We start from the raw sequence: 14,198 nt of genomic DNA, 5'->3' as shown, positions 1-14,198 counted from the left end.
TGGCTCGCCTATAGTGGTAGTGATAATAAATACCTTGGTACTTTCTGCTTGCTTCCACAATTTGACAACCTTATGTCTCGTGAGTTGACGTTAATTCAACATTTATTTATAATTGAAATAATACCAATCATAACCACCGTGCACTTTTAATACAGTAGTCACTTTACAAGTATAAATGCTTGCTTATGGAGTGTGGAAAGGCAAGAGTCGGGATTCAAGTCTCCAAAAGAGAGTTTCACACACATATATACTTAGATTAGGTTAGAATAGAAATTCTATATATCTTATATAAAAATAATAATAATAATAATAATACCTGTAGGGGCAGGATGGGCAGAATACGCTTTTGGGCTTTGGGTCTGATTAGGGGTATTTATCTGTTCGAGTAGAGCTTTGAAGCTCACCAGCAAACTATTGCTAGAAAGGTTGATAGGGGTTGTCCGAGAAGGGGCATCTCCTCGGCTAAGTCAAGTGAAGATCGTACGGCATGTCACAGTGTTTAGATAGAGAATTCTGGAAGGTCCGTTGGGTAAAAATGCGTTCTACACAGTTATAGAGAATAAGAATGTATGAAAAGTATCAAGGGAAAAAGCTGCTACCACCACATTAAAGACTTTGCACCTACCCTACTAGCCGCATTAATGGAAAAATGACCTCTGAACAGTGGTGATCAGCCTTACAGCTATTATTTGAAGACTTCAAGAGGGTGGTGGATGGGACAAGTATCTAATTGGGTGATCTGTGCTACACGTGAAAGATGAAAGAAAGAAGAAGAGTGATATAAGAGAAAGAGAGAGGCATTGGAGAGAGAGGATTGAGAAAAAAAGAAAAAAAGAGAAAGCACTGTATACATCATCTTCAATTTTAATATTTTGTTTGAAGAAGAAAATGCAATACAAGTGATTATCGGCTTACGTCCGAGGAGAATTTTTGTTATTTTTATCCATTGATTGTGTAGATAGTGGCGATCTGGCCCACTTACCTGTTGTCCAATATCCATAAAACCTAGATTTCAAGCCTACTCTCTACAAATTTGATTGTATAAGGCTTTTTGGGCCTGAACCCATCACGCAGTTGGGTCCGGGTACAAATTGTGCACTTACAATACCAATCATAGTTATTATCATTTTAGTTTATAAGTATTTGTAGTAAAATTTATAATAATTTCAACATTATTTATGGTTGTAATAATGAATACCTTGATTTATGCTTGCTTCCAAACTTGCCGACCTTACCTCTCTTAAGCTGGAATTTTCCATAGGATAGAGAACTCTCTCAGCATTCAATGAAACATTACTTCGTTTCTTTACCATGTGTGTGTAAATGAAGCATTTTGAAGCAGAATTTGGGGGAGCTAGGAATTTGAAAGTGAGAAGATGCAATTCATTTGTTTGGTATCATATCCAGGCAATTCTACCTTACGGGTGGGATTAGTAGTCAAATACTAAATTCATTTTTTTGGTATCATAAGAATTAACTTTTGTTTTTTTGAACACACAGATAATGTGTGAACTGTGAAGACTAGGATTTTTAATTGTTTGATTTGATCTTACAACACTTGAAACTATCATCAGTTGAAAATTTGAATTTGTTTAGAAGAATGGTTCTCCTATAGTGATACAGTGATAGTAATAAAATATATACCTTGCAGTGGCAGAGCCAGAATTTTGCGTGTGGAGGGGCCAACTTGAAAATGAAATGATTAATTTTTTTCCTCAAAAGTTTTTGTCGAGTATAAGTGCTATATAAGTTTATATAAATCAATATTATTTAAATTTTCCATAAATTTAGTTTTCTTTTTTAAATTAAACTATTTATTATTAAGTATCATGATAAAGATTAAAAAATTATTAATAGAAAAAAGATGTTTAAAAATTAGAAAAAAAATCGGTGAATGCCTAAAAATAAATTAAATAACCAATCAAATATTATATATTTATATGTATATGATGAGTAATGTTATAGCCATACTAATTTTTACCCTTTTTCTCATATATATATATATATATATATAAAGTGAAGACTTTGAATCTCTCATAATTTTTCACGTTAATACAATATTTAAATAAAAATTATCATTTTATTTAAATAAAATTATTTTTGTTTAGTTCAAACTTAAAGGAGTGAAACTCTATCTCTCTAACAAGTTCAACTTAAACTAAAACTCATCATTATTTTTTTTTTTAAACAAAATTATTTTTGTTTAATCAAAACTTAACAAGGAGTAAAACTTCATCTCTCTAATAAGTCCAACTTAAACTTAAACTCAAACGCTGATAATCTATATAAAAACAAAAATTCTAATAGGACTAAAAAATAAAAATAAAAAGACACGTTGAAAATTTCAATTCAACATATGTGGATATTTGTTTATATTGTTAGTAATGGATTTTCTTTTTATTTTATTCTTTTGTTATGTTTAGAATTGATTTTCTTTTTAGTGTTTGGGTTAATCTCCATATTTATATTGACATTGTTTTCGTGGGTTTGGTTTTTGGGTTGAAATTTCTACTAATTATTTTTTTAATATTGTAAATGGCAGATAAAACATCTCTATTTTTTTTGGAGAAAAATCAAAGCTACAACCTATGTCTTCTAGCCTAAGGAATGATAAATTTTTATTTAGCATGTTATATATAAATTTGTTGAATTTGGTTTGGTTTTAAAATAGAATTTTGGGATTCTATAAATTTTGAAGTTTTAAGTCTTGGAGTTTTTGGTATTTGCGTCATAGTAGGTTAATCTTAATTTTTTTTCACCTTAAATGCTTTTTATTTAGGTTCATGTGATTTTTTTTTCTAATTAAAAACTATGATTTTTGGTTGATTAATTATTTGTTTGGATTAAATTCAATTAATTATTTGTTTGAATTCAACATAAAAGATAATAGAATTAGGTGTTATAATTTTGATATTGTCTCATACTTTGAATTATCTATATTGTTATTACTACGCGAAAATCATATTGCTACTCAAATTTGAAACTTGGTGTGTCTTCTTCATATCATGGTCTTTGTTTATATATTTGCAGTTTATATTAGTTTTGAGTGTGTGTGTGTGTGTGTAACTATTGAGAGTTTTACTTTATTAATTTAAGAATTGTAAATTATTTTGTAGGTTTCAGTAACTACGCACTTGCAACTCAATAATGTTCAATGTTAGACAACACTTCTAAACTACGGAAAAGTATAGAAGTTAAATATTTCATCATTTTTTTCAAAGTAAATAATTTTTCCGTGTATCGCACGGATTAGCGACTAGTAATATTGAATTAGTAAGCTCTTACTGATTTTTATCTAAATCAACCACTAATATTGTTTTATTACCAACTATTAATAGTTTGCTACCTAGGAAGATGTCAATTTTTTCGTGAAATTATTTGTATATGTATACTTATGATTATATACTTATAATGATATATTAGGTGATTTATATGTTATATATAGAACATATGCAATTAAACAAAACAAAAAATGATCTTCCTAAAACAACCAAAAAAAATAAGAAATTGAAGAGGAGTAACATCACCCACATGAAGAGTAGATAAAATAGTGTTTACTGTTTACCTTTTGAAGTGTCTAATTTTTTCACCACACACATGGAGGTCATCCTCTTGGAATTGGACAACTACAATGCCAAAACTTTAGCAATCAGTATTGAAAAACTTGTAGAATAAAACAACAAAAAACTAATAAGAGAGAGTGAGAGAGAAACCAGAAAGGAGAGAAACTGAAAAGATTTTAAAGACCCACCTATGCCCAAATGCAAATAAAGTGGTGTTGTTTTTTGAAGATGAAGGAGACAAGCCATGGAACACAGCCTCCTTCCACCTTAATTTCAAAGTAAGCCAAGTAAATTTTTTGTTAACGCAGAAGAGAAAAAAATTGAAACCCCTTTGCCTGTCTCCTTTATTTTATGAGATAATTTTAAAAATAAATATGTGCTTTTATTGTATAGATATCTTGATAATTACTGTATTTGTGTTTTTAAAATGTTACTTTCCCAACATTAATATCATTAATATCTCATTAATATCTTGATATTAATGAGAAGGAAACTAGAGACATTACTGTATTTGTGTTTTTAAAATGTTACCCAAGAGACATTAATAAATTTATCATTTTAGATTTAAATGGTGAGTAAAAAAAGTAATATAAGTGATGGTTTCAAATTAGAAATAATATGTGCTTATATTGTATAGATATCTTGATAATTATTGTATTTGTGTTTTTAAAATGTTACGTTCACAACATTAATATCATTAATATCTTGATGTTAATGAGAAGGAAGCTAGAGACATTACTGTATTTGTGTTTTTAAAATGTTACCCAAGAGACATTAATAAATTTATCATTTTAGATTTAAATGGTGAGTAAAAAAAATAATATAAGTGGGAAAATTCTTAGGTAGTCCCGGAGTATAATGAAATGGTGCTCCCTCCTCTCACATTCATGGTGGGCCCCACCATAAATTTAATGAGCGGGTCCCACCATGAATGTGAGAGGAGGGAGCACCATTTTCTGTGCTCCGGGAGTACCTAAGAATTACTCATATAAGTGATGGTTTCAAATTAGAAATAATAATAACTTACCACTTAGATTTATTGTAGAAATATTGTGTACATAGAGAGCATCCACAGTAGTGGAGCTAAAATTTAGCTATTTAGCACCATAAAAAGTTATTTAATTTATTTTACTTACTCACTTTACAAAACATGTTGCAGCAATGGATCTATTTTAGCTTTCAACATCATAAAATAATATAAACATCACAATAAAATAATGGCGAAAATGCACTTTTAGTCCCTACATTTTGGCATTTTTTCATTTTAGTCCCTACTTTTTAATTTTACCACTTTTAGTTCCTAATTCAATTAATGCGTTTCATTTTGGTCCTTTCCGTCAATCAATTGATGAAAATAGCTGAGGTGGCAGCTGGAGGAATTAAAATATTATTAAAAAAATGCCACATCACCCATGACACGTCAGCATATAAATTTAAAAAATTAATTTATTAATTTTAACTAAATAATAAAAATAAAAGCAGAATTAAAAACTAAAATTCAATTAAAACAGAATTTAAAAAATCATCTTAAACTCAAACTCTATTCTCTCATCTCAAACTCAAACTCAAATACGAGTAAAGAAAAAGAAGCTGAAAACGGAAGAAATCAAACCCAGAAAATCAAACCCATAACAAATACCCAAACCCAGAAAATCAAACCTGAAATTAAGAGTGGAGAGGACTAGAGAAGGCATTGGGTTGATGTAAGAGAACTGGAGGTGGAGGCGTTCGGAGATCGGAAGTGGGTCGGAGCTCATCGTCTCCAGCTTCATCTACGACGTCATCGTTGAGCCCCCCAGCATCGGCTCCGTCCAAGACCTGGCCACAGGATTCGTACGGCCCGTCATGTTCCTATTAGGGTGAGTGAACGGCCAGTACATCGAGGGACTCTCGTCCGGTTTCATGTTCATCCGGGGTGGGTCGCGGCTCGCTTGGGGGTTTGGGGATATTTTTCAGCCCAATCTAAGAGCAAGTCATGGATTATTATTGGGTTTGCTAGTTTGTTATTTTGTTCTTTGTTTGGGTTTGCTAGTTTGTTATTGTGTTCTTTGTTTGTTGGATCTGAGAGCAAGGTAAAAATTTTCTTGAGATTTGTTTTTTTGGGTTGAGATTTTTTTTTTTTTTTGTTTGAGTTGGTTGTGTTGTATTTTTGGATTGATTTGGTACTTTGGAGTTTTGGGATTTGATGATTTTGCTAGGTTTGAGAAAATGGTGCCTTTGAGATTTATGATTTTGTTTTTGAGCTGAAATTTTTTGGGTTTTTTGTTCGATCTAGTGCCTTTAGACGGTGTGTGAGTAATGGATTCAAGGAATGGAAGTTCTAAAGATGGTAGATTGAAGGTGGGTTATGTGTTGGCGCGTGAAAATCATGTTGGATATTTTGTGTTATGGGGTTTGAAGTTTTATCGACTCTTTGTGCAAATTTCTAAGTACAGAGAAGTGTATATATGTACTACGAACATGTGCACAGATTTTATTTTGAGGAAAAAGGAATTTATTCCTTTTTTATTATTCTGTTCTCTGAATCTGAATCTGCTTTCTTGGGCTTTTGAGTACAATTAAAGCGATGGAAGTTTTGGGCTGCGTATTCTGTTCTCAGTTTTTGCAATAATTTTTTCTGCCCTAAGAAAATTTTTGGGTTTTAAAATTTTTAGGTTGGTGTTCTTGTTCAAGAAATTTATGGGTTTGATGATCTCTGAGGTGTTGAATTTGGGTTTTTTCTTCTTGTTTTCATTTATGTCCCAGTAATCTGGGTTTGAGTTCTTGGGTTGCTGGGTTTATGTTCTTGAGACGGGTTTGAGTTCTTGGTTGCTGGGTTTGATTTGGGAAGAATATGAAGAACAAGTTGTAAAATGAAGAACAATCTGAAGAACATGAAGAAAAATCTTAATTCTTGTGAATTTTAGTTTTTAATTCTGTTTTTATTTTTATTATTTAGTTAAAACTAATAAATTAATTTTTTAAATTTATATGCTGATGTGTCATGGCTAATGTGGCATTTTTTATAATATTTTAATTCCTCTGGCTGCCACTTCAGTTATTTTCGTCAGTTGACTGATGGAAAGGACCAAAATGGAACACGTTAATTGAATTATGGACTAAAAGTGGTAAAATTAAAATGTAGGGACTAAAATGGAAAAACGCCAAAATGTAGGAACTAAAAGTGCTTTTACGCCTAAAATAATATATCTACTATAATAAAATAATATATCCACTACAATAAACAACAATCACAACCACCCACAACCGCTACCGCTATCGCTGCCACTACCGTCGCTACCACCACTGCTGCCACCGAATCTTCCACAGCCACCGTCACCGCAATCGCTACCGCTGCCACCACCAACTCTTTCACCGCCAACGCCACTTCCGCCCCCACCATCGCCGCCACCGACTCTTCCACCGCCGCCGCCACATGATAGCAAATAATCATCTAGTGTTAACAAGTGATTTTTTCCACCCCAAATTATACTTATACATTTTTTTTTTTACTAAAACAATTTATCAATTATCATGATAGCAAATAATCATCTAGTTTAACAATAATATTTTTTTTTAACACCAAATTATATATACAAATTTATCTTTTGACTAAAAAAAAATTCTCAATCGTCATGATAGCCTATTATTGTCTAGTATAACAACATTATTTTTTTTTAAAACCAAATTATATATATACAAATTATTGGTTGATTTTTCTTCTCTCTCTCTCTCTCTCTCATTATTTCATTTTAGTCTCTCTCTCTTCCTTCTCTCTTATGTTCTGCACTCTCCCCTTCAAACCCAAAACCCACGGTGGAACACCATCACCAAGCCACCATGGCCGGACCACTATCACAGGCCACTGCAACCCACCACCATCACTGGCCATTGAAACCCACTACCATCATAGGCCAAACCTCTGTCTTCTCTTCGTGAATGGATCTGTCATTGGTCTCTGAAGTCCGGCTCTCTCCTCTAGCTTGTGGGTCTCTCAAGTCCGCTTAGTCCAGTTATAATTCATGGGTTGTGACTCTCTCAATGATGGATTTTGGCCTTGGGTTTTGGTGATGTTTTGGCCGTGGGTTTTACCGATGTTTGCTTCTTCTTCTTTTTCCTGGTAGTGGTGGGTTTGATGAGTGTGGGTGTGGTTGGGTTGCCGTGGTGGGAGTTGGGTCTGTGGCGGTGTGTGTCGGTGGCTTGGGTCAGGGGGGTGGCGGTGTGAGAGGTCTGAAAGTTAAGAGAGAGAGTTGAGAGATTGTGAGAGTTCTGAGAATAAAAGAAAAAGGAAAAAATAATATTTTAATTTAGGCTGAGAATAAAATTTTTTTTTTTAGCTCTCAGTTACAGTGCACGTCTATCTATAGATGTGCATTGTAGCAATGAAGGTAAAAATAAAAAATAAATAAATAAATAAAAAACCTTTAGCTCCACTACTGTACTATTGATTTTTATGTTTTGGTGGAGCTAAAATAGCTATATAGCTCTACTGCTGTGAGTGCTCTAATAAGAGAGAGTGAGAGAGAAAGCCAAAAAGTAGAGAAACTAAAAAGATTTTAAAGACCCACCTATGCCCAAATGCAAATAAAGTGGTGTTGTTTTTTGAAGATGAAGGAGACAAGCCATGGAACACAGCCTCCTTCCACCTTAATTTCAAAGTAAGCCAAATAAATTTTTTGTTAACGAGGAAGAGAAAAAAAATTGAAACCCCTTTTTCTGTCTCCTTTATTTTATGAGATAATTTTAAAAATAAATATGTGCTTTTATTGTATAGATATCTTGATAATTACTGTATTTGTGTTTTTGAAATGTTACGTTCACAACATTTTCACAATAAATTTATCATTTTGGATTTAAATGGTGAGTAAAAAAGGTAAAGTCTCTGATGGTTGTATAAGAAATCTGATGGTTCAATCCCCGCCTACACCAAAAACTAATTGGTGTCTTGGTCTGGTAATAAAGAGCAATTATCAGGAGAGGACACCGTAAGTTGAAACTCTCTAAAAAAAAAAAGTGATGGTTTCAAATTAGAAATAGTAATAACTTACCACTTAGATTTATTGTAAAAATATTATGTACATAGCATTTTATTTTTATTTTAAAAAAATAGAAAGGAATATTTTTTTATTTTTTTGAAAAAACTTGGGGAGCCATGGCCCCCTTTGGCCTCATCGTGCTTCCACTGGTTGTCAACCATGTCTTTTGAGATGGATTTTTTTCATTTAAAAAAATAGAAAACCATCTCAACATCAATAATGCAACATTTTTTTTTTCATGTTGTTGAAATTGCGCCAACCATATTATATATATATATATATATATATAAATATATATATATATATATATATATAATAGAATTCTACTCTAACTTAATTTAAGTGTATATACGTGTCTAATTCTCTCTTGGAGACTTGAACCTCGGCCCTTACCCCCACACCCCACAAGAACTTATACATGTGGAGTGATCATCGCACTAAGGGTGTGCGGTGGTATCATATTTACTACTACATTGGTTTTTAAGTTTTTATAATAGTTTTAAATTTATCCATGATAGTAATAATGAATAATTTTCAGTAAAAAAAAAAATTAATGAATACTTATTTAATGCTTGATTCTAAAGCTAGTTAACCTTAAGTCTCGAGTTGAATTTTTCCATTTATAGAACCAAAAACTCTCTCAACATTCAATGAAACAATCATGTTGTTCCACTACCATGTCTTTAAATGTTGTATTTTGAGGCGGATTATGGGGGAGTCGGAATTTGAGATGAAGAATTTTTTGCAATTCATTTGTTTGTTATCACCCAAAAAAAAAGGAAAAAAAAAAAAAAGGCAATTCTGAATTTTATCGGTAGGATTTGTAGTCGAATTCTAAATTCATTAGTTTGGTATCATAAAAATATTGAACTTTTTTTATTTAAAAAGAAAAGTCTCTCAACATGCACAAAGAACTGTGAAGGGAGGAGTACTATTTATACTAAATTGTCAATTGACATACCTTGATTTCTACTTGCTTTCACAGGCTGTCACCATATGTCTCTTGAGATAGAATTGTTATTTTAAAAAAAAACCATCTCAACACCAACAATTCATCATTTATTTGTGATGTTGTTGAAATTGCACCAATTATATTCCCTATCATATTAGTTTGTAAGTTTTTATAATAGTCTTAACTATATATTATCCATGACAGTAATAATGAATACTTGATTTATGCTTGCTTTTAAAGCTTGTTAATCTTACGCTATTGAGTTTAATTTTTCCATTTATAGGACCAAAACTCTCTCAACACTCAATGAAACACTCAAGTTGTTTCCCTGCCCTCTTTTTTTTTTTTTTGAAGAAACAATAATATTTTTTAGAACACACGAGCACGAAAGTACCACTATAAAATGGTCTAACCTTTGTAGTAATGATCTGGGGTTATAAGATCTAAAACACTAACACACACAACTAATGTTGGATAAACATCTCTAGTTTTTGAATAAAGTATCACTACAAAAAAACTGGGCTATTGCGGCGGGCCTATTGCGGCGGGTACTAAAAACGCCGCTATAAGCAGCCTATTGCGGCGCTTTTTTGGCCCGCCGCAATAGACCAGAACTATTACGAACTATTGCGGCGGGCTATTGGCCCGCCGCAATAGTTCTAGTATATTGCGGCGAACTACAGCGGCGGGCCAATGACCCGCCGCAATAAGGAACCTATAGCGGCTTTGAACTTAGATATAGCGGCGGGCCAATGACCCGCCGCAATAGGCCTTAAATTGCGCCTGGCCCTAAATTTTTTCCCACGGGTTTTTCTTTTCCCTTTTCATTTAGCGCCTTAAGGTTTTTACACACACACACACTCTCTCTCTCTCTCTCTCTCTCTGAAGAAATCTCCACTCTCATCTCTACCACTACCCACACCCACTAGCCACCATCACCCACCCACCTTCCACCACCGTAAACCCCAACCCAAAATCAACCCACCACTAGCCACCATGACCCACCCACCTTCCACCACCGTAAACCCCAACCCAAAATCAACCCACAGCCACCATCACCCACCCACCTTCCACCACCGTAAACCCCAACCCACATTGTATCCTTTTCCTTCCCACCAAACCGAGTCAGAAAACAGACTAATGGTGGAAGATCCTTGGCCTTACAAATACACAAACAACACGTGGTTTCGGCTATTAACGACTCAAAACCCCACCTGGCTCACCCAAACTCTCTCTCTCTCTCTCTCTCTCAACTATTCCATATAATTATCAATCACGCTATTATCTTTTCTCCCAAAATAATTTAATCTCTGAAACTTTTTAGGGTTTCCTCTATTCCGATCCCTCATCAAATCTCACACCCATTTTCTCCAAATTCTCGTTTCCGATTTTACTCTCCAACAATCAGACAAGTTCATCTCGATCTTCGAAATCCGAGGAACATTTTGGCTGTGCTCAAAGGTTCATTCTTTTTCCCTAACCTCTTTGATTTTACTGGAAATTAGTTTCACAAAAATTGTGTATTAAGGATTTATGGAAACTATTAAGTTATTCAAAAAAAAAATTTTCTTTCTAATTTCATAAAGATATGAAATTTACTGATGGGTTTTTTGTGTTTTGTAATTTTGGATCGAGAACAGGGATAGTTGTGTACAAAAGTTTGATTTTTTTTTTTTTAAATTTTTGGGATTTTTAAAAAGAAAAATAGGATTTTTTTTCAAGTGTCAGTTCATATAGATTTTATTAAGCAAGTTATTTCATTTATTATCAGATCCTATTCAACTTGGAATTTATTATTTTTCTACACTTCAATGAAATATGGTATTTTCACCAAGGGTTGTGTTAATGTGATCTAATCAGGGTTCTAAGGCTGGTAATATTGTTTGTTTTTGAATTCTACATTTCGTAGGAGTAGCTCTTATACACTCCTTGCTAATCGTGAATCATGGTTATCGTTACTCATTGTCATTTGAATCAATATTTTCATAAGATACTTTTGTGAGATGTATGATGATTGTATGAAAAGCTTCTTCATTGCTCTTGTGATTAGTCTAGACAGTTAGATTGCAGCAGTGGATGTATTATGGACTCCCTTTTTGGTTTCATTATTTACTGTTTGATCATCCCTATACTATATCAAAGTTAAATTTTTTTACTTCCTGGTTTTGTGTGGCCTCTAGCTTATGTTGGGTTCCACATCTTAGAAATGAGACTGGTTTTAAAGCTTTCCTTTTGTAAAGAATAAGAGCGCATTTGTATTATTTTATTCTTCCTTCTCTTCTTCTTACTGTCACTACTAGCGTGTTGGTCTTTTTATTTATTTTTTGATTTTTAGTTAAGTCTTCCTTACACCCAATTCATATTTCGTCCTACCTAACCATGTGGGTTGTTCAATGGATGGCCCTGTGACTATATCATAAAAAATTAATTCTTCCTAGGGTGAAATGCCAAGCGGCTTGAACATTAAGTAAATGGGAATCCCTAAAGCAATTGCAAATATGAGATTCCTTAGACTAAATGCATCCGTGGGGAAGCTATTCTCGATGCTTTATTTTTAAGTTGGCGTCTCACCTAGGTAGCTTCTCTGCAGCATAGCTTATTACTTAGCCCTTTATGCAGAGGGTTGATCTCGGACAGACTGACTTTGACATCTTTGTCAATAGAGAGCTCTATCATGAAGCCCAAACTGTGCAGATGTATCATATATTCTTCTGTTCGGAAGCTTAGTTGGAAAGAACAGAAAGGCTGCAAAAGAATGCTCATTTAATTCCTTGCCATTCTTTTATAAGCTCCCGAACATAAAAATAGGCTGTGTGCAAACAGAGACAAGTTATTAGATTAGGTAGCTCTTGTGTAATGTTTGTCTTTTATGGATTTTCTGAGAGAAGAACTGATCTTGAAAGTTTTAAAATAATGGTTCAGTCACGAATTATAAACCATCCCCAAAAAAATGCATATTGTTTTGCTTTGATTTCTTTTCTAGGCACCCATGCTAATCCAAGTAATGGTCTTCATGATTAAGTTTGGTTTTGTTGCAGACAGTGCCCACAATGTTCTGTATGAAACCTTAATTCCATGTCATATAGATCTTCTTAGTAAGACACAATTATGCAATACAATTTCACCCTAGGAAGAATTAATTTTTTATGATATAGTCACAGGGCCATCCATTGAACAACCTTCCATGAACCGCTTGGTATTTGGATGACATTTATCTATGGAACCGCTAATTTCACTAGGAAAAAATGTGTTTTTTATTTTTTAAAGTAAAATTAATTAAGCAATAGTGATAGAAGACCTTTAGGGTTGATTTGTGAAATGCAATAGATAATGAACTTATTTATCTGTCTTGAGAACGAGTGAAGGCATTATAAGTGAGTTTCCTATTACTATAGGTTTGCATCAAGAATCAGCACTAAGTCCAAATCTCTTTGCATTAGTGATGGATATGGTATTGAATGTTGGGTTGTTAAGAAACAACATTCACAAAATAAGTGTAATTGAATCTTGATCTAGGGCTCTGATTCGGAAATTGGATTAACGAGATTTATTGAAGCTTCTGAGCTTGGATTTTAATTTTTTGGATTAGGAATATGAGGTATAGGATTCTTTGGATTCATGTAATTTAAGGCAAGAATCCAGAGGTGTTTGGTAATTGACAACTGTAACTATTTTATTCCTTTTCTCCTGTCTGATTTTTTAGGCTGGAAAAAAGTTGAATCTTTGAATGATGTATAGCACTAAGTTTTGTCAGTCAATGTGAGATTCTGTGTTGGATCACGTTAAGTTCGATAGCATTGCCTTGAAGTTTTTATAGAAGCTACCAAATGATAACCACTAGTATATATGCACACATATTTGTTTTTCAGTTTTTTGGTTTTTTTTTTTAATCTTGGTTCTTAAGAAGTTACTTATTTTCACACAGTATGCAATCTGTGTGCATGTGAATTGTACAAAAGTTTTTCCCAATGATTTCTCTTTTTATCTTTTTAACCTTTTGAAAAAAGAAAAAGACTTCAAATATGATTTTTTTTCTTCCTGTAGATGCTGGTTATTTTAATTAAATGATTTTTCTTTGTGAAAAATGAATAGTTTAAGCTATAAGTTGCTATACATAATAGTTTAAATTGGCGAATAAGTATTGAGATCATTGGTTGCTTAGAAATGCGGACTATGATCGAATGCTTCATGTATTGGCCAATCAAGTGGTGGTTTGATGGGGATCAGACATCTTCTGTGAGAGGTTATTTTGATGGTCAAGTTATCAATGAGATGATCAAACAAAAAAAGTAATGAATACATGGAAAAAGAACCCCAATCTGACATCCAACAAAACAAAGTCCTCAAAACTTCAAGCATTATGTAGGAAGAATTTTTTTTTTTTTTTGAGTAATAATGGAAAATTTCATTGATATAAAAAAATTGAATTGCCCAAGGATACAGAGAGTATAAAAAACTTGTCTCTTGAAGATCTATATAAATTTATTAAGTTTGTTTAATCTCAATATCTCTCACCATATTGATGTCTATTGCCATTTGTCCTTTACAGGACAAGAAGTCACTAAAGTTGGGGCCTGAAGACCGATTGCATCTGGAGGGTTTTGCCTTAAATGTCTTTGCGAAGGCAGACAAGCAAGATCGTGCAGGACGAGCCGATTTGTATGTCAA

Source organism: Castanea sativa, chromosome 3 (assembly GCF_040712315.1).
Source record: "Castanea sativa cultivar Marrone di Chiusa Pesio chromosome 3, ASM4071231v1".
Taxonomy (NCBI): Eukaryota; Viridiplantae; Streptophyta; class Magnoliopsida; order Fagales; family Fagaceae; genus Castanea; species Castanea sativa.
The sequence above is the reverse complement of the archived record's forward strand: the minus strand, read 5'-3'. Positions refer to the sequence as shown.